The sequence below is a fragment of the Rhinatrema bivittatum genome, chromosome 6 (genome assembly GCF_901001135.1).
Source record: "Rhinatrema bivittatum chromosome 6, aRhiBiv1.1, whole genome shotgun sequence".
Lineage (NCBI taxonomy): Eukaryota > Metazoa > Chordata > Amphibia > Gymnophiona > Rhinatrematidae > Rhinatrema > Rhinatrema bivittatum.
In genome coordinates this window covers 112594610-112620450 of record NC_042620.1, presented here as the reverse complement: position 1 = coordinate 112620450, position 25841 = coordinate 112594610, and the positions used below count along the sequence as shown (strand labels likewise).

The following is a 25841-nucleotide window of genomic DNA, read 5'->3' as shown; positions in this document are numbered from 1 at the left end:
TAGAGGGGGTCGGATGTGCTTGACTCCTTTCAGGAAGCGTGAAACATCTGGGTAAGAGGCTATGGTGTCACCCTCGTGCTCGGATCCGTAGCATGACAATGTGGCCACCTGTACCTTGATGGAATTGAGGGACAATCCCTTCTGTAGGCCATTCTGTAGGAATTCCAAGATCACAGGAATTTTGACTGAGTGTGGAATGATGTCGTGATCCTTGCACCAGGCTTCGAATATTCTCCAAATCCTTAAGTATGTTAGAGATGTAGAGAACTTGCGCGCTCAGAGTAGGGTGTCAATTACAGCCCCCGAGTATCTGCTCTTTCTCAGGTGAGCCCTCTCAATGGCCAGACCATAAGAGAGAACCGAGCTGGATCCTTGTGGAGGATCGGCCCTTGCTGGAGCAGGTCTCTGTGTGGAGGTAGTGGCAGGGGAGTCCCTGTCAGTAGTCTTCGCCTGTCTGCATATCACGGTCTTCTTGGCCAGTCCGGGGCCACAAGAAGTACTGGTCCCCTGTGTAGACCAATCTTGTGGATGATGGTGCCTAATAGGGGCCACGTCTTGGGCTTCCCCGAGGCACTTGTGCCCGGGATAGCAAGTTCCTTCAAGCTGCGGGTGACCAGGTCTGGAAGATCGTCATTGGTGAAGAAGCGTCTCATGGTCCGGTGAGGCTCTGTCCCCGGGGGGAGTTCCCCCTCCTCCAGAGGCTCTGATTCCTCCTCCGAGATGTCCGTGTCCCCGTACGTGGGACTTCCGGGTGGTGGATTCACTTCCCGGGGCCTAGAGGGGCCCAGAGCGTAGAGGTCCTCTGGTGAAGGCTGTGGCCGTGATATCGGAGGCTTCATCTGCATGAGAACGAAGGTGTGCATGCCTTTGAAAAATTCCACCCAGGAGAGAGACGCTGGGTCCAAGCTAGGGGGTGCTCTGTCCCTGGGGGGCCCCGTTTGAGGGGGTGTCCCGTTGCGCATTGCTAGGTCCGGAGTACTTAATGAGGAGCTAGCACTCAGGCCCCGATGGGACTGGCCCTGGGCTTGATCCCCCAGGGCCTCCTCACACTGGATACACATGGTGTTGGCCTCTTCGTGTTGTGTGGCTCTGATATGGCATGCTGGGCAGAGGCTCTGAACCTTGAGTTTCTTTTCCGGCGGTGCCATGGATATAGGTGCTTAGAATCTATTATTATGCGCTCCGGTGCGTCGAATATATGCGAGTGGATGGATGTGCGCCTAGGATGTGCACGCTGCTGTACGCACAAGTCGCAGTTATGCGCCCGGCCCAGTAAGCCTGGCCCAGTAAGCGCGAGTTGCGCGTGTAACCTGTGCGTACGGTACTTGAGCGTGTAAGTTGTGTGCACAAGGGATGTTGTGCGCACAGCTCGCCTTATGTGCACAGATCGAGACGGCAGACAGGGCGGCGAACAGGCCAAAATGGCGACAGCAACCACCTCGGAGGGTCTCCATGTGGGAGAGCCCTTGGATCTAACCGGGGTCTAGCTCTGCTAGGGCGTATCAACCCGGTGGCACTGGACCCGGCAGGCAACCTGTGCGACTCCTCGAGCTTCGGAGACTGGAGTCTTTAAACAAGATTTCTACCTTACCTTGTCGGCGCTTCACGGTTTCATTCCGGGCAGTCTCCGGCTGCGGGGGGAGAGGGCAAATACCTTCACTGCCACGCTCGAGGTTGCACCCGCTGCCTCTCAGCCGCGCCCGAGATCGGGGGCTACTTCCCCACCACGGAAATCACCTCGGGAATTCTCAACTGGGGGAGGGACCCGAGGGTGTCACCGCAGGAGAGCGGGGCTCATTGATGAGGTAAGTTTTCTTCTTATTTTGGGTTTTTCTCCGTTAAATTTTGCTCTAACGCTGTGAGAGCATGCAGGTAGTCCCTAACTGCTATGGAGACGGAAAATACTGAAGAGCTGCACTTCCTGCAGGGGTATATATTATGTACTAGGGTTGACGTCAGATTGAAATCTAATCCGTCTCCAGCTGCTATCAGGAGTACACTATACCCATTGTTCCTGAGTCCATCTGCTACATGCTAGGAAATATCTGTTAACATTTCACTCTCCCACTGTAACCACAGACTTGAAATTGATGTAGAATCAATGGTAACTAATTCTTAAAATCACAGAGAATACCAAAAGTGTCCAAATAATTATTTCCTTCACCAAGAAGCTTAGAAGAGAATATATATACTAGGCTTCATTGACCTTCATAATAGGCTTCATGGTAAAGCATAGTTTCACTTTCACACATATTTAATCATTGGTCAATATTGATGTTGAATTTTTGTTGTATTTTTTAACTTGCAAAACTTCTCATGTGAATGCCACCTGTAATATGCTCTTTATAAGTCATGATACTGAATCTTATCAATCATGTTACTTAGCTTAGTATGTAGAAGCCACTGTGTTCACATAGCCCGGAACCGCTCATGGCAAAGAGGTGTAGAGATTCATCGGGCTGCAAGCAGCATGTGGTGCTTGTGGCTCTGAGAAGAATAGAGTGGGTGGTGCAAACTAGGTAGGAGGAGTCGGGCCTGAGACCAGCGAGGGTGGCGTGAAATGGGGGAGGGGCACAGTGCGGCGCGAACGTGGGGGGGGAGGGGGGGGTTGCACAAGGCAGAAGTCACCAAGGGCACCTACTATCCTTGCACTGGCCCAGTGTCTGTCCATGGAAAGAAATTACTGTGGAAACTGACCTGGACAGGTTATGTACATTGGATTTAATCTTTGCCCCAACTGCGTTTGCAACCTTGATTGAAGTAACCTGTCTGTTTGTGCCTGCAGTACATTATAATTCAGCGAAGGTTTATGTTATCACTTTAACTATTAAAAAACCAGTACTGAAACACTATCCTCAGTGTACTGCATTGCCGTACAATTGCTGTTCATCAAAATAGCGCTGTCCACTGAGTGAATGTGCTGGAGTTAATTAACTCTGGCGCAAACCCAGTGGATAGCATCAGAAAAAAGAAGAGGATGATAAGGGAGCAGTGGTGAGGTCTGAGCTCTGGGCCTGGGCCTGAACCGAGGGTGAGGTCTAAGCATTGGGTCCTGCCTCTGGCCTAAGCCAAGGCTCTGGCATCAGGACCTGGTCTCCAGGCCGGGCCACAAATTGGTCCTGAATCAGGGCTCTGATCTAGGCTAAGGCCCAGGCGTTGGAACCCGACCTCTTGACTAGGTTGTAGCATTGGGCTTTGGTCCTAGGCCGAGGCCCAGGTGTCGGGACCTGGCCTCCGGACTAGGTCGCGGTGTTGGGCCTGGGTCTCGGCTCCAGCATTCTCAGGGTACTTTCATCTGTATTTGGAATCCTGATTCACTCTGTGTTTATCCTTGTGGCTAGCTCTGCTACCATTTCCAGTTTCTATATCAGTGTACGGGAAAAGTATTGTGAGATACAATAAAAGTATACTTCAACAGTTCAGATCCTCCACCTGACCAAACTTAGCAAATCTCCTTAAGCGATTCCAGCTCATCCCTCATGAGACAGTTAATGTATTGCATGGGAAGGTTGAATAGATGGGTGGTCAAGTACTTTGCTTTTCAGCTGCATAGTCTCTAGCAATATAGGAAACGCCCTTGAGAAGCATGCTCATAGCATTAGTGATGTTATACCTGGGGGTGGATTGGTAATAGAGCTAGACAGTGTCAAAATCCCCTGTAAAGCAGAAGATCGAATCAGAAGAACCTAGCAGGGTGCGGGTGACACACCTAAGCCATCCGCTGGGTTTCTAAGGAAAGGAAGCCCCTTATGTGACCCCAATGTCAAGTCCCACCTGGGATGAGAGTTTGAAGTCTTGTTCTGGGAAATAACTTCAAAGAATTGTTTCCAGAAAGAAGACATAACTGTCATGCATCAGACTCTAATGCAGAGCTTTCCAAACTTTTCATGTTGGTGACACACTTTTTAGACAAACATAATTTCGGGACACAGTAATTCAGTCTACTAGCAAACCAGAGGTTAAAGGTTAAACGAACAAAATGTATTTCGACAATTTATGTATGTTTCCTTAAATATATACATAATAAAATGTTTCACGACACAACCTATCTTGTGAAAATCTTTCATTTATATTAAAAATATATAATATTCCAAGATTAATGTTATTGTTATAATTTATGAGTAACAATAATAAAACAAAGTTATTGTGTTATTCAATTTACCTCTTTAATGAGATATATGAGCTTGATGGGATGAACACAGATTTGAATATTTGGTGTTAATAAGAAAGTCCAAAGGGTCTGCTGCGTAATTTTAAAAAGCTGGCCAGTTTCACACTATAAAATTATTTGATAGCCTCATTCAACTAATTCTATATGGCTATGAGAGTGAAGACTGGAATTTATAGGAAGGGACAGAATGTCAATATAAATCCTGCACCTCCAGTTCTGTAACTCTGGGCATCCACTGAAATTCCCCCAAACAATGAGCTTGAATGTTTCCCTTACATCTCATCATACTAAAAGATGTTTTCAAATTCTGGTGTCACCTCACAGTAACAGCAGCACAAACACCTTCCACTGCCAGGCACATTGTGAACGAAAATAAAACCTCGCAAAAAAAAAGACACTCAAAATCTATACTGCAATCCCATCATAACATAACAGTAATAACACCAAGGACTCTAACAACAATAACCCTACCTGTGAAAAAGCAAGGGTAAATATTATACTGGGTCCTAGAATACCAATACACCACCTACTGAGGAAACAATTGCTATAGATCCCTATGCTAGCGAATTTCTCATCATGGTCACACACACAGAGCAGAGACAGACCCTCACCAAATACAGAATACAAAATAAAGGAGCACAAATTAGACAAAAACTGAAATGGAAACCCCAAGAAGCCAGACTCTGTGTATTAATAATGGAAAAACAGAACCATCATTCCTCATAAAACAAATAAAATCAAGAAACATAAAGCATCAGTTATAATAGTAAAACCATACTAATAAAAGAATATTTTAAAACTACTGATAAATAGAATTTCTATTCATTAAAATCATATACATTTTTTACAATTTCCTAAACACCAATAAAATATTTCAAAACAGCACATATATCAAATAACACCCAATAATTAAAACTAATAAGGATTTTAAAAAGCCCCTGCTGTCCATACGTGGGAGCTCTTGATTTCCAGTCACCCTGATATTGTCAAGGATTAGGAGGTTATCCTCTCTCTCTCACACATACTCACATTTCCATTCTCTCTCACACATATACTGTCACATACATACACATTCATGCTCTTATACCCACCATAACCTCTCGCTCTCACAGACACTGACACACTCTCAAGCTCTAAGACACTCTCTCTCCCTCCACACACACACCCCCACACAAACTCTTACTCCCCTGGATTTTCTCATACATACTCTGTCTGGCTCCCTCACATACACACAAACACACACACCCAGGCAAGCTCCCAGTCATTCTCACACACTGAAACTGACCCCCAGGCAGGCTTCCATTCAATTTCACACCACTCCCTCAGGCATGCACACATTCATTCTCTCACACCCAGACCCCCAGGCAGGCACCAATTCATTCTCACACACACATACACCACACACAGGCCGGCACCTATTCTCACACATACAAACCCCAGGAAGACACCCATACATTCTCATACACAGACACACCCTCAGGCAGGCACACACTAAAGGCAAACCCCCTCTCTTTCTTTTGCCAGCAACCTCGGAGCATCTCTCATTCCTCTGCTGCCACTGTCACTGCTGCCGCATGGCTATTGGGGAGGCGCTGATTGCTGCTATTGGCACTGAAGCCCATTCTGCTGCCTCCTCTGTGCAGGACCCGTGGGTTTCCACTTCCTCCATGTTGATCTCGTACATTGTGAAATCAGCATAGAGAAAGTGCTACTCTTGCACATTACCAAAGATTACATGTGCCAATCAGTAAAAAGTAATTTATTTCTTTTTTTTTTACCTTTGCTGTCTGATCTTAGTTTTCTAATCGGTTGGTCACAGGCTTTTTTGTTCCACCTCCCCTTTCTTATTTTTTTGCCAATTCCTTTCATAAAACATGTTTTTCCTTTCATAAAACATGGCTCTTCCGACAAGCCTACCCTGATTAAATACACTGACTTCTGCAAGTATCTTGCCTACGCCTTGTATATTCCTGTAAATAGTCCGTTGCAGTTTTATTTATTGCTCTAATTCCTCCTCCTCCTGCTCTATGTATACTCCTCCTTGTTCGCCCTCCCTGTTCATTGTAATTTCTGCCTTTTAAGTTACATTGTAAACCGGTATGATGTATGCATACTAATACCGGTATATAAAAGTTTTTAAATAAATAAATAAAATAAATATTGTCTTTTTTTCTATTTCTTTTCTCTCCATCTATATTCTTCCCTCAAACATTCAGTCAGGTTCTCATTCTCACATACTTTCTCTCTCTCACACACTCACAGACTCTCTCTCATACAATCATTCATACAGTCTCTCTCTTGCACATGCTGTCTGACTCTCACACACCCAGGCTCTCTCTCACACCCACATGTTGTCTTGCTCAAGCATAGGCTCTCACTGTCACATGCTCTCTCTCATACAATCATTCATACACAGTCTCTCTCTTGCACATGCTGTCTGACTCTCACACACCCAGGCTCTCTCTCACTCCCACATGCTGTCTTGCTCAAGCACAGACTCTCACTGTCACATGCTCTCTCTCATACAATCATTCATAAACACAGGCTCTCACTGTCACATGCTGTCTCTCTCTCACACACACACACACACACACACACAGGCTCTCTCACATGCTGTCTCTGCAAACATTCAGGTCCTCACTCCCACACACAATCTCTCAACTCACCTCACACACGCACACAATCTCTCAACTCAGCTCACAGACGCACACAATCGCTCAACTCACATCATTCACGCACACAATCGCTCAACTCAGCTCACAGACGCACACAATCGCTCAACTCACCTCACACACGCACTCTACGGGCCCGCATCAGCCGCTCTCTTACCTCTGGGCCTCCTCTTCACGGGTCGCTGCAGGATTGGCTCTGCAGCGGCCCTGATCTTCTCGGGCCGATCGCGGCGGCGACCCTGCTACCGAGCCGCCTCCTCTTCTCTCCCCGCTGCTGCTCCTCTTCTGGACGCGGCTGACGCTCCTCCCCCTTTCTGCCCGTGCGGCTCCGGCAACATTTTTCTTCCGGGGCCGCATGGGCAGGAAGGAGGAGGAGCACCTGCATGTCTCGACGTGACCTTTTTCTTCTTCGGGCCGTGGTGAGGTGAGCTCCACCACAGCCTTGCCGATCTTCCTGCCAGCGATATTTTACTGCTCAGCCGCCAGTGGGATGAGCTCCACTGGCGGCTGCATTGGCTCCCACTTGCCGGTGTGTCATGTGCACCGGGCTTGCGCGACAAACCGGCACACCTCAGGCGACACACCAAAGTGTCGCGACACACACTTTGGAAAGCTCTGCTCTAATGAGAGCCCATGTTTCATGGGTGGAATGTTAAATATCAGAACTTAATACTGACTTTGGCTTTCTTTTCTAGAGTATGAAAAAGACATTGAAGCCAAGAGTTCACTGGTATGGATTGCAATTTTTTGCACTTTACCTTCTGACCATGAAAAGGTTAAACTGAGCAGTAATGTGAGGAAGTATGTTCACTCGGAGATAGCGGTGTATGCATGGTAGAGCCTCTCAAGGCAGGGGGTTGAGGAAACAAGTGTATAGGATTTTCAGAGTATTGCACTGGAAGCAAAATTCATTGAAGAATGGAAGGTGGAAGAAGTTCAAGACCTGAGGGTCTGCGTGGATAAGGACTTTCACCCATTCTGCTCCCACGGAAATAATCTTTATCGAATGCAGCTCTTTGTTCGGTAGGTAATATTGGCTTAGGTGAGGAAGTGGTAAACTACAGAGCCTTGATCTGTATTTCTTGCATGAAATTAACTACTTTTATGCTTTTCAGAGGTTATCACTTCTTTTGTGCAAACACTACTGGACTTGCAAGTGGAATAGTAGTTTGACTTTCGACAGGAGCCTCTCAGGTCAGGTGGTTGAGAGAACAAGAGTAAAGGATTTTCAAAGAGTATTGGACTGGAAGCAAAAGCCATTGGAGAAGGAAAAGGCGGAGAAATTCATGACCTGAGGGTGTTCTTCGATAAGGACTTTCACCTATTCTGCTCCTAAGGAGACAAAGTTTATTGAATGCAGTGCAGCATTTGATAGGAGATATTGACTTAGGTGAAGAAGTGGGAAATTAGAGATCCTTGATCCATTTTACTTGCACTAAATCCACTACTTTTATGCTTTTCTTAGGTTATATCTTCTTTCGTGCACATTACTCTTAATTGCAAATTGAATAATAGCTTGACTTTCGACAGGAGCATTCTCAGGGTACTTTCATCTGTATTTGGAATCCTGATTCACTCTGTGTTTATCCTTGTGGCTAGCTCTGCTACCATTTCCAGTTTCTATATCAGTGTACGGGAAAAGTATTGTGAGATACAATAAAAGTATACTTCAACAGTTCAGATCCTCCACCTGACCAAACTTAGCAAATCTCCTTAAGCGATTCCAGCTCATCCCTCATGAGACAGTTAATGTATTGCATGGGAAGGTTGAATAGATGGGTGGTCAAGTACTTTGCTTTTCAGCTGCATAGTCTCTAGCAATATAGGAAACGCCCTTGAGAAGCATGCTCATAGCATTAGTGATGTTATACCTGGGGGTGGATTGGTAATAGAGCTAGACAGTGTCAAAATCCCCTGTAAAGCAGAAGATCGAATCAGAAGAACCTAGCAGGGTAGGTGTGACACACCTAAGCCATCCGCTGGGTTTCTAAGGAAAGGTAACTCCTTACGTGACCCCAGTGGCCTAATGGATAAGGTACTGGCCTTCTAAGCCTGGGATTGTGGGTTCAAGTCCCACCTGGGGTGGGTTGTGATGTTTTCAAGCATACATCCTCATAAAGCCATTGTTTTCTTCCATACAATGACATACTGGTCATAGACAGTATCCAGAGGAACAATCATGGTTCACGTAACAAGAAGAAACCCGAAGAGCAGAGATGACACTGAACACCTTGGAACAGATGTGGCCCAGGCTGCTAATATTCAAACAGGTGAAGGGCATACATAATATAAAAAAACAAGAATTCACTGGCGCAAAGTGCATCTTCCAACATTTTATCGTACGAGGATGAAAAAGACAGACTCGGCTATATTTACAGGTAGGTTTTCTTTACCGAAAAGGAGCACGTTCAGTGAAACAGGGTCTCCAGAGCATAGAGATGTGGGAAATAAAGTAAAGGAATAAGAAAGTGAATTGGTCTGCAATGGGAAAATTGCAGAGGAGAAGCTGGGAGAGCTCATGGCCTAAGAGCCTTGTTCAAAAAGGGTCCTTTTCTAGTCTGTATTAATGTGAATATTCATTTGTGAATGTGGCTCAAAGTTGGTTATCCGATATTGCATAACTAGAAAGCATGGTAGGCTACATGGGCCTTGGCATCCTGTGAAAAATTCAGCACTTCAGTGCTTCTTTCACCTCAATACTCCTAACATCACGATGCGCTGTGGCAAAAATAACTGCAGATTGGAAACTAAATAGCTGCTTGGCTTTCCAAGGCAAATTCTCTGGGTACTGAAACACTTATGTGGAATGAAGATTCTTATCGTCTTTCCTCTTGCGTTTATCCTCTGCAGTTTACTCCTTTCTCTTTGAAAGTCCGTACGTAAAGCACTCTGCCCTATCACTATAAGGGGTTATGGTGCCCGTCGCTGAAGAAGTAGAGTGAGGAGTCTAAACTGCGTTGGAGAGTAGCAACTGTTTCCCAGGAAATGTTAACCTAGGACAGCTGGTGAGCTGGACCCCCCCCCCCCATCACCTGATCCCAGTGGCCTAATGGATAAGGCACTGGCCTCCGGAGCCAGGGATTGTGGGTTCAAGTCCCACCTGGGATGAGAGTTTGAAGTCTTGTTCTGGGAAATAACTTCAAAGCATTGTTTCCAGAAAGAAGGCATAACTGTCATGCATCAGACCCTAATGAGAGCCCATGTTTCATGGGTGGAATGTTAAATATCAGAACTTAATGCTGACTTTGGCTTTCTTTTCTAGAGTATGAAAAAGACATTGAAGCCAAGAGTTCACTGGTATGGATTGCAATTTTTTGCACTTTACCTTCTCACCATGAAAAGGTTAAACTGAGCAGTAATGTGAGGAAGTATGTTCACTCGGAGATAGCGGTGTATGCATGGTAGAGCCTCTCAAGGCAGGGGGTTGAGGAAACAAGTTTATAGGATTTTCAGAGTATTGCACTGGAAGCAAAATTCATTGAAGAATGGAAGGTGGAAGAAGTTCAAGACCTGAGGGTCTGCGTGGGAAAGGACTTTCACCCATTCTGCTCCCACGGAAATAATCTTTATCGAATGCAGCTCTTTGTTCGGTAGGTAATATTGGCTTAGGTGAGGAAGTGGTAAACTAGAGAGCCTTGATCTGTATTTCTTGCATGAAATTAACTACTTTTATGCTTTTCAGAGGTTATCACTTCTTTTGTGCAAACACTACTGCTAATTGCAAGTGGAATAGTAGTTTGACTTTCGACAGGAGGCTCTCAGGTCAGGTGGTTGAGAGAACAAGAGTAAAGGATTTTCAAAGAGTATTGGACTGGAAGCAAAAGCCATTGGAGAAGGAAAAGGCGGAGAAATTCATGACCTGAGGGTGTTCTTCGATAAGGACTTTCACCTATTCTGCTCCTAAGGAGACAAAGTTTATTGAATGCAGTGCAGCATTTGATAGGAGATATTGACTTAGGTGAAGAAGTGGGAAATTAGAGAGCCTTGATCCATTTTACTTGCACTAAATCCACTACTTTTATGCTTTTCTTAGGTTATATCTTCTTTCGTGCACATTACTCTTAATTGCAAATTGAATAATAGCTTGACTTTCGACAGGAGCATTCTCAGGGTACTTTCATCTGTATTTGGAATCCTGATTCACTCTGTGTTTATCCTTGTGGCTAGCTCTGCTACCATTTCCAGTTTCTATATCAGTGTACGGGAAAAGTATTGTGAGATACAATAAAAGTATACTTCAACAGTTCAGATCCTCCACCTGACCAAACTTAGCAAATCTCCTTAAGCGATTCCAGCTCATCCCTCATGAGACAGTTAATGTATTGCATGGGAAGGTTGAATAGATGGGTGGTCAAGTACTTTGCTTTTCAGCTGCATAGTCTCTAGCAATATAGGAAACACCCTTGAGAAGCATGCTCATAGCATTAGTGATGTTATACCTGGGGGTGGATTGGTAATAGAGCTAGACAGTGTCAAAATCCCCTGTAAAGCAGAAGATCGAATCAGAAGAACCTAGCAGGGTGCGGGTGACACACCTAAGCCATCCGCTGGGTTTCTAAGGAAAGGTAGCTCCTTACGTGACCCCAGTGGCCTAATGGATAAGGTACTGGCCTTCTAAGCCTGGGATTGTGGGTTCAAGTCCCACCTGGGGTGGGTTGTGATGTTTTCAAGCATACATCCTCATAAAGCCATTGTTTTCTTCCATACAATGACATACTGGTCATAGACAGTATCCAGAGGAACAATCATGGTTCACGTAACAAGAAGAAACCCGAAGAGCAGAGATGACACTGAACACCTTGGAACAGATGTGGCCCAGGCTGCTAATATTCAAACAGGTGAAGGGCATACATAATATAAAAAAACAAGAATTCACTGGCGCAAAGTGCATCTTCCAACATTTTATCGTACGAGGATGAAAAAGACAGACTCGGCTATATTTTCAGGTAGGTTTTCTTTACCGAAAAGGAGCACGTTCAGTGAAACAGGGTCTCCAGAGCTAACGATGTGGGAAATAAAGTAAAGGAATAAGAAAGTGAATTGGTCTGCAATGGGAAAATTGCAGAGGAGAAGCTGGGAGAGCTCATGGCCTAAGAGCCTTGTTCAAAAAGGGTCCTTTTCTAGTCTGTATTAATGTGAATATTCATTTGTGAATGTGGCTCAAAGTTGGTTATCCGATATTGCATAACTAGAAAGCATGGTAGGCTACATGGGCCTTGGCATCCTGTGAAAAATTCAGCACTTCAGTGCTTCTTTCACCTCAATACTCCTAACATCACGATGCGCTGTGGCAAAAATAACTGCAGATTGGAAACTAAATAGCTGCTTGGCTTTCCAAGGCAAATTCTCTGGGTACTGAAACACTTATGTGGAATGAAGATTCTTATCGTCTTTCCTCTTGCGTTTATCCTCTGCAGTTTACTCCTTTCTCTTTGAAAGTCCGTACGTAAAGCACTCTGCCCTATCACTATAAGGGGTTATGGTGCCCGTCGCTGAAGAAGTAGAGTGAGGAGTCTAAACTGCGTTGGAGAGTAGCAACTGTTTCCCAGGAAATGTTAACCTAGGACAGCTGGTGAGCTGGACTCCCCCATCACCTGATCCCAGTGGCCTAATGGATAAGGCACTGGCCTCCGGAGCCAGGGATTGTGGGTTCAAGTCCCACCTGGGATGAGAGTTTGAAGTCTTGTTCTGGGAAATAACTTCAAAGCATTGTTTCCAGAAAGAAGGCATAACTGTCATGCATCAGACCCTAATGAGAGCCCATGTTTCATGGGTGGAATGTTAAATATCAGAACTTAATGCTGACTTTGGCTTTCTTTTCTAGAGTATGAAAAAGACATTGAAGCCAAGAGTTCACTGGTATGGATTGCAATTTTTTGCACTTTACCTTCTGACCATGAAAAGGTTAAACTGAGCAGTAATGTGAGGAAGTATGTTCACTCGGAGATAGCGGTGTATGCATGGTAGAGCCTCTCAAGGCAGGGGGTTGAGGAAACAAGTGTATAGGATTTTCAGAGTATTGCACTGGAAGCAAAATTCATTGAAGAATGGAAGGTGGAAGAAGTTCAAGACCTGAGGGTCTGCGTGGGATAAGGACTTTCACCCATTCTGCTCCCACGGAAATAATCTTTATCGAATGCAGCTCTTTGTTCGGTAGGTAATATTGGCTTAGGTGAGGAAGTGGTAAACTAGAGAGCCTTGATCTGTATTTCTTGCATGAAATTAACTACTTTTATGCTTTTCAGAGGTTATCACTTCTTTTGTGCAAACACTACTGCTAATTGCAAGTGGAATAGTAGTTTGACTTTCGACAGGAGGCTCTCAGGTCAGGTGGTTGAGAGAACAAGAGTAAAGGATTTTCAAAGAGTATTGGACTGGAAGCAAAAGCCATTGGAGAAGGAAAAGGCGGAGAAATTCATGACCTGAGGGTGTTCTTCGATAAGGACTTTCACCTATTCTGCTCCTAAGGAGACAAAGTTTATTGAATGCAGTGCAGCATTTGATAGGAGATATTGACTTAGGTGAAGAAGTGGGAAATTAGAGAGCCTTGATCAATTTTACTTGCACTAAATCCACTACTTTTATGCTTTTCTTAGGTTATATCTTCTTTCGTGCACATTACTCTTAATTGCAAATTGAATAATAGCTTGACTTTCGACAGGAGCATTCTCAGGGTACTTTCATCTGTATTTGGAATCCTGATTCACTCTGTGTTTATCCTTGTGGCTAGCTCTGCTACCATTTCCAGTTTCTATATCAGTGTACGGGAAAAGTATTGTGAGATACAATAAAAGTATACTTCAACAGTTCAGATCCTCCACCTGACCAAACTTAGCAAATCTCCTTAAGCGATTCCAGCTCATCCCTCATGAGACAGTTAATGTATTGCATGGGAAGGTTGAATAGATAGGTGGTCAAGTACTTTGCTTTTCAGCTGCATAGTCTCTAGCAATATAGGAAACGCCCTTGAGAAGCATGCTCATAGCATTAGTGATGTTATACCTGGGGGTGGATTGGTAATAGAGCTAGACAGTGTCAAAATCCCCTGTAAAGCAGAAGATCGAATCAGAAGAACCTAGCAGGGTGCGGGTGACACACCTAAGCCATCCGATGGGTTTCTAAGGAAAGGTAAGCTCCTTACGTGACCCCAGTGGCCTAATGGATAAGGTACTGGCCTTCTAAGCCTGGGATTGTGGGTTCAAGTCCCACCTGGGGTGGGTTGTGATGTTTTCAAGCATACATCCTCATAAAGCCATTGTTTTCTTCCATACAATGACATACTGGTCATAGACAGTATCCAGAGGAACAATCATGGTTCACGTAACAAGAAGAAACCGGAAGAGCAGAGATGACACTGAACACCTTGGAACAGATGTGGCCCAGGCTGCTAATATTCAAACAGGTGAAGGGCATACATAATATAAAAAAACAAGAATTCACTGGCGCAAAGTGCATCTTCCAACATTTTATCGTACGAGGATGAAAAAGACAGACTCGGCTATATTTTCAGGTAGGTTTTCTTTACCGAAAAGGAGCACGTTCAGTGAAACAGGGTCTCCAGAGCATAGAGATGTGGGAAATAAAGTAAAGGAATAAGAAAGTGAATTGGTCTGCAATGGGAAAATTGCAGAGGAGAAGCTGGGAGAGCTCATGGCCTAAGAGCCTTGTTCAAAAAGGGTCCTTTTCTAGTCTGTATTAATGTGAATATTCATTTGTGAATGTGGCTCAAAGTTGGTTATCCGATATTGCATAACTAGAAAGCATGGTAGGCTACATGGGCCTTGGCATCCTGTGAAAAATTCAGCACTTCAGTGCTTCTTTCACCTCAATACTCCTAACATCACGATGCGCTGTGGCAAAAATAACTGCAGATTGGAAACTAAATAGCTGCTTGGCTTTCCAAGGCAAATTCTCTGGGCACTGAAACACTTATGTGGAATGAAGATTCTTATCGTCTTTCCTCTTGCGTTTATCCTCTGCAGTTTACTCCTTTCTCTTTGAAAGTCCGTACGTAAAGCACTCTGCCCTATCACTATAAGGGGTTATGGTGCCCGTCGCTGAAGAAGTAGAGTGAGGAGTCTAAACTGCGTTGGAGAGTAGCAACTGTTTCCCAGGAAATGTTAACCTAGGACAGCTGGTGAGCTGGACCCCCCCCCCCCCATCACCTGATCCCAGTGGCCTAATGGATAAGGCACTGGCCTCCGGAGCCAGGGATTGTGGGTTCAAGTCCCACCTGGGATGAGAGTTTGAAGTCTTGTTCTGGGAAATAACTTCAAAGCATTGTTTCCAGAAAGAAGGCATAACTGTCATGCATCAGACCCTAATGAGAGCCCATGTTTCATGGGTGGAATGTTAAATATCAGAACTTAATGCTGACTTTGGCTTTCTTTTCTAGAGTATGAAAAAGACATTGAAGCCAAGAGTTCACTGGTATGGATTGCAATTTTTTGCACTTTACCTTCTGACCATGAAAAGGTTAAACTGAGCAGTAATGTGAGGAAGTATGTTCACTCGGAGATAGCGGTGTATGCATGGTAGAGCCTCTCAAGGCAGGGGGTTGAGGAAACAAGTGTATAGGATTTTCAGAGTATTGCACTGGAAGCAAAATTCATTGAAGAATGGAAGGTGGAAGAAGTTCAAGACCTGAGGGTCTGCGTGGGATAAGGACTTTCACCCATTCTGCTCCCACGGAAATAATCTTTATCGAATGCAGCTCTTTGTTCGGTAGGTAATATTGGCTTAGGTGAGGAAGTGGTAAACTAGAGAGCCTTGATCTGTATTTCTTGCATGAAATTAACTACTTTTATGCTTTTCAGAGGTTATCACTTCTTTTGTGCAAACACTACTGCTAATTGCAAGTGGAATAGTAGTTTGACTTTCGACAGGAGGCTCTCAGGTCAGGTGGTTGAGAGAACAAGAGTAAAGGATTTTCAAAGAGTATTGGACTGCAAGCAAAAGCCATTGGAGAAGGAAAAGGCGGAGAAATTCATGACCTGAGGGTGTTCTTCGATAAGGACTTTCACCTATTCTGCTCCTAAGGAGACAAAGTTTATTGAATGCAGTGCAGCATTTGATAGGAGATATTGACTTAGGTGAAGAAGTGGGAAATTAGAGAGCCTTGATCAATTTTACTTGCACTAAATCCACTACTTTTATGCTTTTCTTAGGTTATATCTTCTTTCGTGCACATTACTCTTAATTGCAAATTGAATAATAGCTTGACTTTCGACAGGAGCATTCTCAGGGTACTTTCATCTGTATTTGGAATCCTGATTCACTCTGTGTTTATCCTTGTGGCTAGCTCTGCTACCATTTCCAGTTTCTATATCAGTGTACGGGAAAAGTATTGTGAGATACAATAAAAGTATACTTCAACAGTATCATTACTTCAACAGTTCAGATCCTCCACCTGACCAAACTTAGCAAATCTCCTTAAGCGATTCCAGCTCATCCCTCATGAGACAGTTAATGTATTGCATGGGAAGGTTGAATAGATAGGTGGTCAAGTACTTTGCTTTTCAGCTGCATAGTCTCTAGCAATATAGGAAACGCCCTTGAGAAGCATGCTCATAGCATTAGTGATGTTATACCTGGGGGTGGATTGGTAATAGAGCTAGACAGTGTCAAAATCCCCTGTAAAGCAGAAGATCGAATCAGAAGAACCTAGCAGGGTGCGGGTGACACACCTAAGCCATCTGATGGGTTTCTAAGGAAAGGTAGCTCCTTACGTGACCCCAGTGGCCTAATGGATAAGGTACTGGCCTTCTAAGCCTGGGATTGTGGGTTCAAGTCCCACCTGGGGTGGGTTGTGATGTTTTCAAGCATACATCCTCATAAAGCCATTGTTTTCTTCCATACAATGACATACTGGTCATAGACAGTATCCAGAGGAACAATCATGGTTCACGTAACAAGAAGAAACCGGAAGAGCAGAGATGACACTGAACACCTTGGAACAGATGTGGCCCAGGCTGCTAATATTCAAACAGGTGAAGGGCATACATAATATAAAAAAACAAGAATTCACTGGCGCAAAGTGCATCTTCCAACATTTTATCGTACGAGGATGAAAAAGACAGACTCGGCTATATTTTCAGGTAGGTTTTCTTTACCGAAAAGGAGCACGTTCAGTGAAACAGGGTCTCCAGAGCATAGAGATGTGGGAAATAAAGTAAAGGAATAAGAAAGTGAATTGGTCTGCAATGGGAAAATTGCAGAGGAGAAGCTGGGAGAGCTCATGGCCTAAGAGCCTTGTTCAAAAAGGGTCCTTTTCTAGTCTGTATTAATGTGAATATTCATTTGTGAATGTGGCTCAAAGTTGGTTATCCGATATTGCATAACTAGAAAGCATGGTAGGCTACATGGGCCTTGGCATCCTGTGAAAAATTCAGCACTTCAGTGCTTCTTTCACCTCAATACTCCTAACATCACGATGCGCTGTGGCAAAAATAACTGCAGATTGGAAACTAAATAGCTGCTTGGCTTTCCAAGGCAAATTCTCTGGGCACTGAAACACTTATGTGGAATGAAGATTCTTATCGTCTTTCCTCTTGCGTTTATCCTCTGCAGTTTACTCCTTTCTCTTTGAAAGTCCGTACGTAAAGCACTCTGCCCTATCACTATAAGGGGTTATGGTGCCCGTCGCTGAAGAAGTAGAGTGAGGAGTCTAAACTGCGTTGGAGAGTAGCAACTGTTTCCCAGGAAATGTTAACCTAGGACAGCTGGTGAGCTGGACCCCCCCCCCCCATCACCTGATCCCAGTGGCCTAATGGATAAGGCACTGGCCTCCGGAGCCAGGGATTGTGGGTTCAAGTCCCACCTGGGATGAGAGTTTGAAGTCTTGTTCTGGGAAATAACTTCAAAGCATTGTTTCCAGAAAGAAGGCATAACTGTCATGCATCAGACCCTAATGAGAGCCCATGTTTCATGGGTGGAATGTTAAATATCAGAACTCAATGCTGACTTTGGCTTTCTTTTCTAGAGTATGAAAAAGACATTGAAGCCAAGAGTTCACTGGTATGGATTGCAATTTTTTGCACTTTACCTTCTGACCATGAAAAGGTTAAACTGAGCAGTAATGTGAGGAAGTATGTTCACTCGGAGATAGCGGTGTATGCATGGTAGAGCCTCTCAAGGCAGGGGGTTGAGGAAACAAGTGTATAGGATTTTCAGAGTATTGCACTGGAAGCAAAATTCATTGAAGAATGGAAGGTGGAAGAAGTTCAAGACCTGAGGGTCTGCGTGGATAAGGACTTTCACCCATTCTGCTCCCACGGAAATAATCTTTATCGAATGCAGCTCTTTGTTCGGTAGGTAATATTGGCTTAGGTGAGGAAGTGGTAAACTAGAGAGCCTTGATCTGTATTTCTTGCATGAAATTAACTACTTTTATGCTTTTCAGAGGTTATCACTTCTTTTGTGCAAACACTACTGCTAATTGCAAGTGGAATAGTAGTTTGACTTTCGACAGGAGCCTCTCAGGTCAGGTGGTTGAGAGAACAAGAGTAAAGGATTTTCAAAGAGTATTGGACTGCAAGCAAAAGCCTTTGGAGAAGGAGAAGGCGGAGAAATTCATGACCTGAGGGTGTTCTTCGATAAGGACTTTCACCTATTCTGCTCCTAAGGAGACAAAGTTTATTGAATGCAGTGCAGCATTTGATAGGAGATATTGACTTAGGTGAAGAAGTGGGAAATTAGAGAGCCTTGATCAATTTTACTTGCACTAAATCCACTACTTTTATGCTTTTCTTAGGTTATATCTTCTTTCGTGCACATTACTCTTAATTGCAAATTGAATAATAGCTTGACTTTCGACAGGAGCATTCTCAGGGTACTTTCATCTGTATTTGGAATCCTGATTCACTCTGTGTTTATCCTTGTGGCTAGCTCTGCTACCATTTCCAGTTTCTATATCAGTGTACGGGAAAAGTATTGTGAGATACAATAAAAGTATACTTCAACAGTTCAGATCCTCCACCTGACCAAACTTAGCAAATCTCCTTAAGCGATTCCAGCTCATCCCTCATGAGACAGTTAATGTATTGCATGGGAAGGTTGAATAGATAGGAGGTCAAGTACTTTGCTTTTCAGCTGCATAGTCTCTAGCAATATAGGAAACGCCCTTGAGAAGCATGCTCATAGCATTAGTGATGTTATACCTGGGGGTGGATTGGTAATAGAGCTAGACAGTGTCAAAATCCCCTGTAAAGCAGAAGATCGAATCAGAAGAACCTAGCAGGGTGCGGGTGACACACCTAAGCCATCTGCTGGGTTTCTAAGGAAAGGATGCTCCTTACGTGACCCCAGTGGCCTAATGGATAAGGTACTGGCCTTCTAAGCCTGGGATTGTGGGTTCAAGTCCCACCTGGGGTGGGTTGTGATGTTTTCAAGCATACATCCTCATAAAGCCATTGTTTTCTTCCATACAATGACATACTGGTCATAGACAGTATCCAGAGGAACAATCATGGTTCACGTAACAAGAAGAAACCGGAAGAGCAGAGATGACACTGAACACCTTGGAACAGATGTGGCCCAGGCTGCTAATATTCAAACAGGTGAAGGGCATACATAATATAAAAAAACAAGAATTCACTGGCGCAAAGTGCATCTTCCAACATTTTATCGTACGAGGATGAAAAAGACAGACTCGGCTATATTTTCAGGTAGGTTTTCTTTACCGAAAAGGAGCACGTTCAGTGAAACAGGGTCTCCAGAGCATAGAGATGTGGGAAATAAAGTAAAGGAATAAGAAAGTGAATTGGTCTGCAATGGGAAAATTGCAGAGGAGAAGCTGGGAGAGCTCATGGCCTAAGAGCCTTGTTCAAAAAGGGTCCTTTTCTAGTCTGTATTAATGTGAATATTCATTTGTGAATGTGGCTCAAAGTTGGTTATCCGATATTGCATAACTAGAAAGCATGGTAGGCTACATGGGCCTTGGCATCCTGTGAAAAATTCAGCACTTCAGTGCTTCTTTCACCTCAATACTCCTAACATCACGATGCGCTGTGGCAAAAATAACTGCAGATTGGAAACTAAATAGCTGCTTGGCTTTCCAAGGCAAATTCTCTGGGCACTGAAACACTTATGTGGAATGAAGATTCTTATCGTCTTTCCTCTTGCGTTTATCCTCTGCAGTTTACTCCTTTCTCTTTGAAAGTCCGTACGTAAAGCACTCTGCCCTATCACTATAAGGGGTTATGGTGCCCGTCGCTGAAGAAGTAGAGTGAGGAGTCTAAACTGCGTTGGAGAGTAGCAACTGTTTCCCAGGAAATGTTAACCTAGGACAGCTGGTGAGCTGGTCACCCATCACCTGATCCCAGTGGCCTAATGGATAAGGCACTGGCCTCCGGAGCCAGGGATTGTGGGTTCAAGTCCCACCTGGGATGAGAGTTTGAAGTCTTGTTCTGGGAAATAATTTCAAAGCATTGTTTCCAGAAAGAAGGCATAACTGTCATGCATCAGACCCTAATGAGAGCCCATGTTTCATGGGTGGAATGTTAAATATCAGAACTTAATGCTAACTTTGGCTTTCTTTTCTAGAGTATGAAAAAGACATTGAAGCCAAGAGTTCACTGGTATGGATTGCAACTTTTTGCACTTTACCTTCTGACCATGAAAAGGTTAAACTGAGCAGTAATGTGAGGAAGTATGTTCACTCGGAGATAGCGGTGTATGCATGGTAGGGATGTGAATCGTGTCCTCGATCGTCTTAACGATCGATTTCGGCTGGGAGGGGGAGGGAATCGTATTGTTGCCGTTTGGGGGGGTAAAATATCGTGAAAAATCGTTAAAAAATCGAAAAATCGAAAAATCGAAAAACCGGCACATTAAAACCCCCTAAAACCCACCCCCGACCCTTTAAATTAAATCCCCCACCCCCAAATAACTTAAATAACCTGCGGGTCCAGCGGCGGTCCGGATCGGTAGCGGTCCGGAACGGGCTCCTGCTCCTGCATCTTGTCGTCTTCGGCCGGCGCCATTTTCCAAAATGGCGCCGAAAAATGGCGGCGGCCATAGACGAAAAAGATTGGACGGCAGGAGGTCCTTCCGGACCCCCGCTGGACTTTTGGCAAGTCTCGTGGGGGTCAGGAGGCCCCCCACAAGCTGGCCAAAAGTTCCTGGAGGTCCAGCGGGGGTCAGGGAGCGATTTCCCGCCGCGAATCGTTTTCGTACGGAAAATGGCGCCGGCAGGAGATCGACTGCAGGAGGTCGTTCAGCGAGGCGCCGGAACCCTCGCTGAACGACCTCCTGCAGTCGATCTCCTGCCGGCGCCATTTTCCGTACGAAAACGATTTGCGGCGGGAAATCGCTCCCTGACCCCCGCTGGACCTCCAGGAACTTTTGGCCAGCTTGTGGGGGGCCTCCTGACCCCCACGAGACTTGCCAAAAGTCCAGCGGGGGTCCGGAAGGACCTCCTGCCGTCCAATCTTTTTCGTCTATGGCCGCCGCCATTTTTCGGCGCCATTTTGGAAAATGGCGCCGGCCGAAGACGACAAGATGCAGGAGCAGGAGCCCGTTCCGGACCGCTGCCGTTCCGGACCGCCGCTGGACCCGCAGGTTATTTAAGTTATTTGGGGGGGGTTCGGGAGGGTGGGGGATTTAATTTAAAGGGTCGGGGGTGGGTTTTAGGGGGTTTTAGTGTGCCGGCTCACGATTCTAACGATTTATAACGATAAATCGTTAGAATCTGTATTGTATTGTGTTCCATAACGGTTTAAGACGATATTAAAATTATCGGACGATAATTTTAATCGTCCTAAAACGATTCACATCCCTAATGCATGGTAGAGCCTCTCAAGGCAGGGGGTTGAGGAAACAAGTGTATAGGATTTTCAGAGTATTGCACTGGAAGCAAAATTCATTGAAGAATGGAAGGTGGAAGAAGTTCAAGACCTAAGGGTCTGCGTGGATAAGGACTTTCACCCATTCTGCTCCCACGGAAATAATCTTTATCGAATGCAGCTCTTTGTTCGGTAGGTAATATTGGATTAGGTGAGGAAGTGGTAAACTAGAGAGCCTTGATCTGTATTTCTTGCATGAAATTAACTACTTTTATGCTTTTCAGAGGTTATCACTTCTTTTGTGCAAACACTACTGCTAATTGCAAGTGGAATAGTAGTTTGACTTTCGACAGGAGCCTCTCAGGTCAGGTGGTTGAGAGAACAAGAGTAAAGGATTTTCAAAGAGTATTGGACTGGAAGCAAAAGCCATTGGAGAAGGAAAAGGCGGAGAAATTCATGACCTGAGGGTGTTCTTCGATAAGGACTTTCACCTATTCTGCTCCTAAGGAGACAAAGTTTATTGAATGCAGTGCAGCATTTGATAGGAGATATTGACTTAGGTGAAGAAGTGGGAAATTAGAGAGCCTTGATCCATTTTACTTGCACTAAATCCACTACTTTTATGCTTTTCTTAGGTTATATCTTCTTTCGTGCACATTACTCTTAATTGCAAATTGAATAATAGCTTGACTTTCGACAGGAGCATTCTCAGGGTACTTTCATCTGTATTTGGAATCCTGATTCACTCTGTGTTTATCCTTGTGGCTAGCTCTGCTACCATTTCCAGTTTCTATATCAGTGTACGGGAAAAGTATTGTGAGATACAATAAAAGTATACTTCAACAGTTCAGATCCTCCACCTGACCAAACTTAGCAAATCTCCTTAAGCGATTCCAGCTCATCCCTCATGAGACAGTTAATGTATTGCATGGGAAGGTTGAATAGATAGGTGGTCAAGTACTTTGCTTTTCAGCTGCATAGTCTCTAGCAATATAGGAAACGCCCTTGAGAAGCATGCTCATAGCATTAGTGATGTTATACCTGGGGGTGGATTGGTAATAGAGCTAGACAGTGTCAAAATCCCCTGTAAAGCAGAAGATCGAATCAGAAGAACCTAGCAGGGTGCGGGTGACACACCTAAGCCATCCGCTGGGTTTCTACGGAAAGGTAGCTCCTTACGTGACCCCAGTGGCCTAATGGATAAGGTACTGGCCTTCTAAGCCTGGGATTGTGGGTTCAAGTCCCACCTGGGGTGGGTTGTGATGTTTTCAAGCATACATCCTCATAAAGCCATTGTTTTCTTCCATACAATGACATACTGGTCATAGACAGTATCCAGAGGAACAATCATGGTTCACGTAACAAGAAGAAACCCGAAGAGCAGAGATGACACTGAACACCTTGGAACAGATGTGGCCCAGGCTGCTAATATTCAAACAGGTGAAGGGCATACATAATATAAAAAAACAAGAATTCACTGGCGCAAAGTGCATCTTCCAACATTTTATCGTACGAGGATGAAAAAGACAGACTCGGCTATATTTTCAGGTAGGTTTTCTTTACCGAAAAGGAGCACGTTCAGTGAAACAGGGTCTCCAGAGCATAGAGATGTGGGAAATAAAGTAAAGGAATAAGAAAGTGAATTGGTCTGCAATGGGAAAATTGCAGAGGAGAAGCTGGGAGAGCTCATGGCCTAAGAGCCTTGTTCAAAAAGGGTCCTTTTCTAGTCTGTATTAATGTGAATATTCATTTGTGAATGTGGCTCAAAGTTGGTTATCCGATATTGCATAACTAGAAAGCATGGTAGGCTACATGGGCCTTGGCATCCTGTGAAAAATTCAGCACTTCAGTGCTTCTTTCACCTCAATACTCCTAACATCACGATGCGCTGTGGCAAAAATAACTGCAGATTGGAAACTAAATAGCTGCTTGGCTTTCCAAGGCAAATTCTCTGGGCACTGAAACACTTATGTGGAATGAAGATTCTTATCGTCTTTCCTCTTGCGTTTATCCTCTGCAGTTTACTCCTTTCTCTTTGAAAGTCCGTACGTAAAGCACTCTGCCCTATCACTATAAGGGGTTATGGTGCCCGTCGCTGAAGAAGTAGAGTGAGGAGTCTAAACTGCGTTGGAGAGTAGCAACTGTTTCCCAGGAAATGTTAACCTAGGACAGCTGGTGAGCTGGACCCCCATCACCTGATCCCAGTGGCCTAATGGATAAGGCACTGGCCTCCGGAACCAGGGATTGTGGGTTCAAGTCCCACCTGGGATGAGAGTTTGAAGTCTTGTTCTGGGAAATAACTTCAAAGCATTGTTTCCAGAAAGAAGGCATAACTGTCATGCATCAGACCCTAATGAGAGCCCATGTTTCATGGGTGGAATGTTAAATATCAGAACTTAATGCTGACTTTGGCTTTCTTTTCTAGAGTATGAAAAAGACATTGAAGCCAAGAGTTCACTGGTATGGATTGCAATTTTTTGCACTTTACCTTCTGACCATGAAAAGGTTAAACTGAGCAGTAATGTGAGGAAGTATGTTCACTCGGAGATAGCGGTGTATGCATGGTAGAGCCTCTCAAGGCAGGGGGTTGAGGAAACAAGTGTATAGGATTTTCAGAGTATTGCACTGGAAGCAAAATTCATTGAAGAATGGAAGGTGGAAGAAGTTCAAGACCTGAGGGTCTGCGTGGGTAAGGACTTTCACCCATTCTGCTCCCACGGAAATAATCTTTATCGAATGCAGCTCTTTGTTCGGTAGGTAATATTGGCTTAGGTGAGGAAGTGGTAAACTAGAGAGCCTTGATCTGTATTTCTTGCATGAAATTAACTACTTTTATGCTTTTCAGAGGTTATCACTTCTTTTGTGCAAACACTACTGCTAATTGCAAGTGGAATAGTAGTTTGACTTTCGACAGGAGCCTCTCAGGTCAGGTGGTTGAGAGAACAAGAGTAAAGGATTTTCAAAGAGTATTGGACTGGAAGCAAAAGCCATTGGAGAAGGAAAAGGCGGAGAAATTCATGACCTGAGGGTGTTCTTCGATAAGGACTTTCACCTATTCTGCTCCTAAGGAGACAAAGTTTATTGAATGCAGTGCAGCATTTGATAGGAGATATTGACTTAGGTGAAGAAGTGGGAAATTAGAGAGCCTTGATCCATTTTACTTGCACTAAATCCACTACTTTTATGCTTTTCTTAGGTTATATCTTCTTTCGTGCACATTACTCTTAATTGCAAATTGAATAATAGCTTGACTTTCGACAGGAGCATTCTCAGGGTACTTTCATCTGTATTTGGAATCCTGATTCACTCTGTGTTTATCCTTGTGGCTAGCTCTGCTACCATTTCCAGTTTCTATATCAGTGTACGGGAAAAGTATTGTGAGATACAATAAAAGTATACTTCAACAGTTCAGATCCTCCACCTGACCAAACTTAGCAAATCTCCTTAAGCGATTCCAGCTCATCCCTCATGAGACAGTTAATGTATTGCATGGGAAGGTTGAATAGATAGGAGGTCAAGTACTTTGCTTTTCAGCTGCATAGTCTCTAGCAATATAGGAAACGCCCTTGAGAAGCATGCTCATAGCATTAGTGATGTTATACCTGGGGGTGGATTGGTAATAGAGCTAGACAGTGTCAAAATCCCCTGTAAAGCAGAAGATCGAATCAGAAGAACCTAGCAGGGTGCGGGTGACACACCTAAGCCATCCGATGGGTTTCTAAGGAAAGGTAGCGCCTTACGTGACCCCAGTGGCCTAATGCATAAGGTACTGGCCTTCTAAGCCTGGGATTGTGGGTTCAAGTCCCACCTGGGGTGGGTTGTGATGTTTTCAAGCATACATCCTCATAAAGCCATTGTTTTCTTCCATACAATGACATACTGGTCATAGACAGTATCCAGAGGAACAATCATGGTTCACGTAACAAGAAGAAACCGGAAGAGCAGAGATGACACTGAACACCTTGGAACAGATGTGGCCCAGGCTGCTAATATTCAAACAGGTGAAGGGCATACATAATATAAAAAAACAAGAATTCACTGGCACAAAGTGCATCTTCCAACATTTTATCGTACGAGGATGAAAAAGACAGACTCGGCTATATTTTCAGGTAGGTTTTCTTTACCGAAAAGGAGCACGTTCAGTGAAACAGGGTCTCCAGAGCATAGAGATGTGGGAAATAAAGTAAAGGAATAAGAAAGTGAATTGGTCTGCAA

General features: G+C 44.3%; 13 non-coding genes across 13 annotated transcripts; all 13 read left to right on the top strand.

The window, feature by feature from the left end:
• Positions 1-8855: 8855 nt before the first annotated feature.
• Positions 8856-8928, top strand: TRNAR-UCU. The gene has a single exon. It is a non-coding gene; the product is annotated as a tRNA-Arg (tRNA).
• Positions 8929-9878: 950 nt separating this feature from the next.
• TRNAR-CCG lies at positions 9879-9951 on the top strand. Its single transcript has one exon. It is a non-coding gene; the product is annotated as a tRNA-Arg (tRNA).
• Positions 9952-11423: 1472 nt separating this feature from the next.
• Positions 11424-11496, top strand: TRNAR-UCU. Its single transcript has one exon. It is a non-coding gene; the product is annotated as a tRNA-Arg (tRNA).
• A 944-nt stretch (positions 11497-12440) lies between these two features.
• On the top strand, positions 12441-12513 carry TRNAR-CCG. Its single transcript has one exon. It is a non-coding gene; the product is annotated as a tRNA-Arg (tRNA).
• Positions 12514-13987: 1474 nt separating this feature from the next.
• TRNAR-UCU lies at positions 13988-14060 on the top strand. Its single transcript has one exon. It is a non-coding gene; the product is annotated as a tRNA-Arg (tRNA).
• Positions 14061-15011: 951 nt separating this feature from the next.
• On the top strand, positions 15012-15084 carry TRNAR-CCG. The gene has a single exon. It is a non-coding gene; the product is annotated as a tRNA-Arg (tRNA).
• Positions 15085-16574: 1490 nt separating this feature from the next.
• TRNAR-UCU lies at positions 16575-16647 on the top strand. The gene has a single exon. It is a non-coding gene; the product is annotated as a tRNA-Arg (tRNA).
• Positions 16648-17597: 950 nt separating this feature from the next.
• On the top strand, positions 17598-17670 carry TRNAR-CCG. The gene has a single exon. It is a non-coding gene; the product is annotated as a tRNA-Arg (tRNA).
• Positions 17671-19142: 1472 nt separating this feature from the next.
• Positions 19143-19215, top strand: TRNAR-UCU. The gene has a single exon. It is a non-coding gene; the product is annotated as a tRNA-Arg (tRNA).
• Positions 19216-20158: 943 nt separating this feature from the next.
• TRNAR-CCG lies at positions 20159-20231 on the top strand. Its single transcript has one exon. It is a non-coding gene; the product is annotated as a tRNA-Arg (tRNA).
• Positions 20232-22808: 2577 nt separating this feature from the next.
• On the top strand, positions 22809-22881 carry TRNAR-UCU. Its single transcript has one exon. It is a non-coding gene; the product is annotated as a tRNA-Arg (tRNA).
• A 943-nt stretch (positions 22882-23824) lies between these two features.
• TRNAR-CCG lies at positions 23825-23897 on the top strand. Its single transcript has one exon. It is a non-coding gene; the product is annotated as a tRNA-Arg (tRNA).
• Positions 23898-25369: 1472 nt separating this feature from the next.
• TRNAR-UCU lies at positions 25370-25442 on the top strand. Its single transcript has one exon. It is a non-coding gene; the product is annotated as a tRNA-Arg (tRNA).
• Positions 25443-25841: the final 399 nt, after the last annotated feature.